General features: G+C 39.0%; 1 non-coding gene across 1 annotated transcript; it reads right to left on the reverse strand.

The window, feature by feature from the left end:
- Positions 1 to 1,078: 1,078 nt before the first annotated feature.
- On the reverse strand, positions 1,079 to 1,186 carry LOC112767506 (small nucleolar RNA R71). Its single transcript, XR_003184949.1, has one exon. It is a non-coding gene; the product is annotated as a small nucleolar RNA R71 (small nucleolar RNA).
- Between the last annotated feature and the right edge of the window lie 5,102 nt (positions 1,187 to 6,288).

The following is a 6,288-nucleotide window of genomic DNA, read 5'->3' on the forward strand; positions in this document are numbered from 1 at the left end:
CAATCACATCTTTTTTAAAATCAATTTCAAAATCTTTTCTAACTTCTTTTCTAACTTCTTATCTTTTCAAAAATTGATTTTCAAATCTTTTTCAATTAACTACTTGACTTTTTGTTTGATTTTAAAAGTTTACTATTTCAGTCATATCTTTTTTTCAAAACTACCTAACTAATTCTCTCTCTAATTTTCGAAAGTCACCTTCCTCTTTTTCAAAATTTTCTTTTAATTAACTAATTGATTTAAATTTTAATTTAATTTAATTTTTTTTTTAAATTTTTGCATTTTAACTTTAATTTTAAATTAAAAACAAAAATATTTTTATTTTATTTTATTTAATTTTCGAATTCTTCCTTCTCTCATCTCCTTTTAATTATTTGTTTATTTACTAACACTTCCTTCTACTCAAAAAAAATTCGAACCAACTCTTCTTTTCTGTGTTCGAATTCTTATCTTTTCCTTCTTCTATTTTTCTCTTCTACTCACATAAAGGAACATCTCTACTGTGGCAAAGAGGATCCCTATTATTTTCTGTTCTCTTCTTTTTCATATGAGCAGGAACAGGGATAAAGACATTCTTATTGAAGTTGATCCTGAACCTGAAAGGACTCTAAAGAGGAAGCTAAGGGAAGCTAAAGCACAACTCTCTGGAGAGGACCTAACTAAAATTTTTGAAAAAGAAGTAGAGATGGCCGAAAATAATAACAATGCAAGGAAGATGCTTGGTGACTTTACTGCACCAAATTCCAATTTACATGGAAGAAGCATCTCAAACCCTGCCATTGGAGCAAAAAATTTTGAGCTAAAACCTCAATTAGTTTCTCTGATGCAACAGAATTGCAAGTTTCATGGACTTCCATCAGAAGATCCTTTTCAGTTCTTAACTGAATTGTTGCAACTCTGTGATACTATTAAGACTAATGGGGTTGATCTCGAGGTCTACAGGCTTATGCTTTTCCCATTTGCTGTGAGAGATAGAGCTAGAATATGGTTGGACTCTCAACCTAAAGATAGCCTGAACTCTTGGGATAAGCTGGTCACGGCTTTCTTAGCCAAGTTCTTTCCTCCTTAAAAGCTTAGCAAGCTTAGAGTGTATGTTCAAACCTTCAAACAGAAAGAAGGTGAATCCCTCTATGAAGCTTGGGAGAGATACAAGTAACTGACCAAAAAGTGTCCTTCTGACATGCTTTCAGAATGGACCATCCTGGATATATTCTATGATGGTCTGTCTGAACTATCAAAGATGTCATTGGACCATTCTGCAGGTGGATCCATTTACCTAAAGAAAATGCCTACAGAAGCTCAGGAACTCATTGGCATGGTTGCAAATAACCAGTTCATGTACACTTCTGAAAGGAATCCTGTGAGTAATGGGACGCCTCAAAGGAAGAGAGTTCTTGAAATTGATGCTCTGAATGCCATATTGGCTTAGAACAAAATATTGACTCAGCAAGTCAATATGATTTCTCAGAGTCTGAATGGATTGCAAGCTACATCCAACAGTACTAAAGAGGCATCTTCTGAAGAAGAAGCTTATGATCCTGAGAACCCTGCAATAGCAGAGGTGAATTACATGGGTGAACCCTATGGAAACACCTATAATCTCTCATGGAGAAATCATCCAAATTTCTCATGGAAGGATCAATAAAAGCCTCAACAAGGCTTTAATAATGGTGGAAGAAACAAGTTTAGCAATAGCAAGCCTTTTTCATCATCCACTCAGCAATAGACAGAGAATTCTGAGCAGAATCCATCTAGCTTAGCAAATATAATCTCTGATCTATCTAAGGCCACCTTAAGTTTCATGAATGAAACAAGGTCCTCCATTAGAAATTTAGAGGCACAAGTGGGCCAGCTGAGTAAAAGGGTCACTGAAACTCCTCCTAGTACTCTCCCAAGCAATACAGAAGAGAATCCAAAAAGAGAGTGCAAGGCCATTACCTTACTTGGTCTGGCCGAACCCAGAGAGGAGGAAGAGGACGTGAATCCTAGTGAGGAAGACCTCCTGGGACATTCACTGACCAATAAGGGGCTCCTCAATGAGGACCTGAAGGAATCTGAGGCTCATACAGAGACCATAGAGATTCCATTCAACTTGCTTCTGCCCTTCATGAGCTCTGATGAGTATTCTTCCTCTGAAGAGGATGAAGTCATTACTGAAGAGCAAGTTGCTAAATACCTTGGTGCAATCATGAAGCTGAATGCCAAATTATTTGGTAATGAGACTTGGAAAGATGAACCTCCCTTGCTCACCAATGAACTGAATGCATTGGATAGGCAGAAATTACCTCAAAAGAAACAGGATCCTGGTAAATTCCTAATTCCCTGTAACATAGGCACCATGACCTTTGAGAAGGCTCTGTGTGACCTGGGGTCAGGCATAAACTTAATGCCACTCTCTATAATGGAGAAACTAGGAATCTTTGAGGTACAGGCTACCAAATTCTCATTAGAGATAGCAGACAAATCCATGAAATAGGCTTATGGACTAGTAGAGGACGTGTTAGTAAAGGTTGAAGGCCTTTGCATCCCTGCTGATTTCATAATCCTAGACACTGGGAAGGATGAGGATGAATCCATCATCCTTGGAAGACCCTTCCTAGCCACAGCAAAAGCTGTGATTGATGTGGACAGAGGAGAGTTGGTCCTTCAACTGAATGAGGACAACATTGTGTTTAAAACTCAAGGATCTCCTTCTGTAACCACGGAGAGTAAGCATGAAAAGCTTCTCTCACTGCAGAGTCAACCAAAGCCCCCACAGTCAAACTTTAAGTTTGGTGTTGGGAGGTCCCAACAATGCTCTGAACATCTGTGAGGCTCCATGAGAGCTCACTGTCAAGCTATTGACATTAAAGAAGCGCTTGTTGGGAGGCAACCCAATGTTATTTAACTATATCTATTTATTTTCCATTGTTATTTTATGTTTTTTTAGGTTGATGATCATGTGGAGTCACAAAAACTACTGAAAAATCAAAAACAAAATGAAAAACAGCTTTAAAAATAGCTCACCCTGGAGGAAGAACTTACTGGCGTTTAAACGCCAGTAAGAAGCATCAAACTGGCGTTTAACGCCAGAAAGAAGCATCAAGCTGGCGTTAAAGGCCAGAAACAAGCACCAGACTGGCGTTTAACGCCAGAACAGAGCATGGAAGTGGCGTTAAATGCCAGAAACAAGCAGCAAGCTGGCATTTAACGCCAAACATGCATACTAAGGGCGTTTTACATGCCTAATTGGAGTAGGAATGTTAAGTCCTTGACCCCATTGGATCTGTGGACCCCACAGGATCTCCTCAGGATCTGTGGATCCCACAGGATCCCCACCTTTTCTTCTCTCCTCTTCACACCTTTTCATAACTCTCTTCCACAAATACCCTTCACCAATCACCTCAATCACTCTTCCCCATCACCTCTTCACCACTCACATCCATCCTCTCTTCCCCAAAACCCCACCTACCTCCAAAATTCAAACTCTTTTCCCTTCCAAACCCAACCCTAATGGCCGAACCCTAAACCTTCCCCTACTCCTATATAAACCCCTCATTCCTTCTTCATTTTCACACAACACAACCCTTTCTTCTTCCCCTTGGCCGAATACACACCTCTCTCCCTCTCCTCCATTTTTCTTCTTCTTCTCCTTCTTTATTTCTTCTTTTGCTCGGGGACGAGCAAACATTTTAAGTTTGGTGTGGTAAAAGCATTGCTTTTTATTTTTCCATAACCATTAATGGCACCTAAGGCTAGAGAAACCTCAAGAAAGAGGAAAGGGAAGGCAATTGCTTCCACCTCTGAGTCATAGGAGATGGAGAGATTCATCTCAAAGGTCCATCAAGACCACTTCTATGAAGTTATGGCCAAGAAGAAAGTGATCTCTGAGGTTCCTTTCAAACTCAAAAAGAATGAGTATCCGGAGATCCGACATGAGATCCGAAGAAGAGGTTGGGAAGTTCTCACCAACCCCATTCAACAAGTCGGGATCTTAATGGTTCAAGAGTTCTATGCAAACGCATGGATCACTAGGAACCATGATCAAAGTGTGAACCCGAATCCAAAGAATTGGCTTATAATGGTTCGGAGGAATTAGTTAGATTTTAGTTCGAAAAATGTAAGGTTGGCATTCAACTTGCCAATGATGCAAGAAAATGCACGCCCCTACACTAGAAGGGTCAACTTTGATCAAAGGTTGGACCAAGTCCTCATGAACATATGTGTGGAAGGAGCTCAATGGAAAGTTGACTCAAGAGGCAAGTCGGTTCAATTGAGAAGACTGGACCTTAAGCCTGTAGCTAGAGGATGGTTGGAGTTTATTCAACGCTCAATCATTCCTACTAGTAACCGGTCTGAAGTTACTATAGACCGGGCCATCATGATCCATAGTATCATGATTGGGGAGGAAGTGAAAGTTCATGAGATTACACCTCAAGAACTCTATAAGGTGGCTAACAAGTCTTCCACTTTGGCAAGGTTAGCCTTTCCTCACCTCATTTGTCACCTCTACAATTCGGCTAGAATTGACATAGAGGGAGACATCCTCATTGATGAGGATAAGCCCATCACTAAGAAAAGGATGGAGCAAACAAGAGATCATGGACCTCAACAAGAGCATGAGGAAATTCCTCACCATGAAATCCCTGAGATGCCTCAAGGGATGCACTTCCCTCCACAAAACTATTGGGAGCAAATCAACACTTCCCTAGGAGAATTAAGCTCCAACATGGGACAACTAAGAATGGAGCACCAAGAGCACTCCATCATCCTCCATGAGATTAGAGAAGATCAAAGAGCTATGAGGGAAGAGCAACAAAGACAAGGAAGAGACATAGAGGAGCTCAAGAGCACCATTGGTTCTTCAAGAAGAGGAAGGCGCCACCCTTACTAAGGTGGACCCGTTCCTTAATCTCCTTGTTCCTATTTTCCTGTTTTTCGTTTACTATGCTTCATGTTTATTTATGTTTGTGTCTTTATTACATGATCATTAGTGTTTAAGTGTCTATGTCTTAAAGCTATGAATGTCCTATGAATCCATCACCTCTCTTAAATGAAAACTGTTCTAAAAACAAAAGAACAAGAAGTACATGGTTTCGAGTTCATCCTTGAAACTAGTTTAATTATTTTGATGTGGTGACAATACTTTTTGTTTTCTGAATGAATGATTGAACATTGCATATGTCTTTTGATATTGTGGTTTATGAATGTTAAATATGTTGGCTCTTGAAAGAATGATGAAAAAGGAGAAATGTTATTGATAATCTGAAAAATCATAAAATTGATTCTTGAAGCAAGAAAAAGCAGTGAATACAAAAGCTTGCGAAAAAAAAAAAGAGAAGAGAAAAGAAAAATGGCGAAAAAAAAAGAAAGAAAAAGAAAAAGCAAGCAGAAAAAGCCAAAAGCTCTTTAAACCAAAAGGCAAGAGCAAAAAGTCAATAGCCCTTAAAACCAAAAGGCAAGGGTAATAAAAAGGATCCAAGGCTTTGAGCATCAGTGGATAGGAGGGCCTAAAGGAATAAAATCCTGGCCTAAGCGGCTAAACCAAGCTGTCCCTAACCATGTGCTTGTGGCGTGAAGGTGTCAAGTGAAAACTTGAGACTGAGCGGTTAAAGTCAAGGTCCAAAGCAAAAAAAGAGTGTGCTTAAGAACCCTAGACACCTCTAATTAGGGACTTTAGCAAAGCTGAGTCACAATCTGAAAAGGTTCACCCAGTTATGTGTCTGTGGCATGTATGTATCCGGTGGTAATACTGGAAAACAGAGTGCTTAGGGCCACGGCCAAGACTCATAAAGTAGCTGTATTAAAGAATCAACATACTAAACTAGGAGAATCAATAACACTATCTAAATTCTAAGTTCCTATAGATGCCAATCATTCTGAACTTCAATGGATAAAGTGAGATGCCAAAACTATTCAAGAGGCAAAAAGCTACTAGTCCCGCTCATCTGATTGGAGCTAAGTTTCATTGATATTTTGGAATTTATAGTATATTATCTTCTTTTTATCCTATTTTATTTTCAGTTGCTTGGGACAAGCAACAATTTAAGTTTGGTGTTGTGATGAGCGGATAATTTATACGCTTTTTGGCATTGTTTTTACATAGTTTTTAATATGATTTGATTAGTTTTTAATATATTTTTATTTGTTTTAAAATAAAAATCACATTTCTGGACTTTACTATGAGTTTGTGTATTTTTCTGTGATTTCAGATATTTTTTGGCTGAAATTGAGGGACTTGAGCAAAAATCAGATTCAGAGGTTGAAGAAGGACTGCAGATGCTGTTGGATTCTGACCTCCCTGCACTC

Source organism: Arachis hypogaea, chromosome 17, assembly GCF_003086295.3.
Source record: "Arachis hypogaea cultivar Tifrunner chromosome 17, arahy.Tifrunner.gnm2.J5K5, whole genome shotgun sequence".
NCBI lineage: Eukaryota > Viridiplantae > Streptophyta > Magnoliopsida > Fabales > Fabaceae > Arachis > Arachis hypogaea.